This window comes from Nestor notabilis, unplaced genomic scaffold (genome assembly GCF_000696875.1).
Source record: "Nestor notabilis isolate BGI_N333 unplaced genomic scaffold, ASM69687v1 scaffold3494, whole genome shotgun sequence".
NCBI classification, from domain to species: domain Eukaryota; kingdom Metazoa; phylum Chordata; class Aves; order Psittaciformes; family Psittacidae; genus Nestor; species Nestor notabilis.
Genome location: NW_009925951.1, coordinates 4,985 through 6,229, shown reverse-complemented (window position 1 = coordinate 6,229; position 1,245 = coordinate 4,985).

Sequence of the window (1,245 nt, the reverse complement as noted above, 5' to 3'; positions counted from 1 at the left end):
GAGACCTCACTTGGAGTATTGTGTCCAGTTCTGGTGTCCTCAACAGAAAAAGGACATGGAGCTGTTGGAGCAAGTCCAGAGGAGGCCACGAGGATGATAAGAGGACTGGAGCACCTCCTGTATGAAGACAGGCTGAGAAAGTTGGAGCTGTTCAGCCTGGAAAAGAGAAGCTGCATGGAGACCTCAGAGCATCCTTCCAATATCTGAAGGGGGCCTATAAGGATGCTGGAGAGGGACTCTTCATTAGGGACTGTAGTCGTAGGAGAAGAGGTAATGGTTTCAAACTTAAACAGCGGAAGTTTAAATTAGATCTAAGGAAGAAGTTCTTTACTGTGAGGGTGGTGAGGCACTGGAATAGGTTGCCCAAGGAAGTTGTGAATGCTCCAGCCCTGGTGGTGTTCAAGGCCAGGTTGGATAGAGCCTTGAGTGTCATGGTTTAGTGTGTGGTGTCCCTGCCCATTGCAGAGGATTGGAACTAGATGATCTTAAGATCCTTTTCAGCCCTAACTATTCTATAATTCTACGATTCTATGTTCACCAAAGCAGAATTGTTGCTAAACTTTCATAATGTTGTAACTTCACTGGTCTGGACTTTAACATGTGAGTAGTCACTTCTAGGTACCTTGATTTTTGGCTGATCACTTCTGGCATGCTTCTGTTTTCCAAAGGGATTCTCATTGTGTCACACTTGGAAAGCTCAGTCCATCAAACTGATTATTTAAAATCATTAATCACTTATGAAGATGTAAACCTCTTTTTTCTTTCCAAGTGAAGAAGTGAAAACTAAAAGACTTAATTAAATTGCTATCAAAGTCTACCTCAGAGAAACTAAACTATGAGACGAGAATTTACATTTCAGCTATAGGATTTTATTTTTTTCATTGAGCTTGTTATTCAGGACCATTTTCTAAAGACCTTATTTTTTGGTCATCTATTTTAATTCAAGGGAAGGCAAAAATATATGTCAGATGAAATTGCCATTCAATCTGATTTGCCAGAATTTTAACTTTCCTGTTGAAAAGGGATTCATGTCTTTCTCAACAAAAGCTTTTGAACCCTGACAGTGTTATCAGTGTGCCCAGTTTTATTCTGGGAGAGACCATCTCTAAAGATAAGGTGTCCTTCACTTTATCTACTCTGAAAATGGAAAAAAATGGCCTATAAATTGGTAATTCTGTGTCACATTTACATTTCTACTGGGAGCAGAACTAGGAAAGCAGCTATATATATAATCAAGCCAGGTAC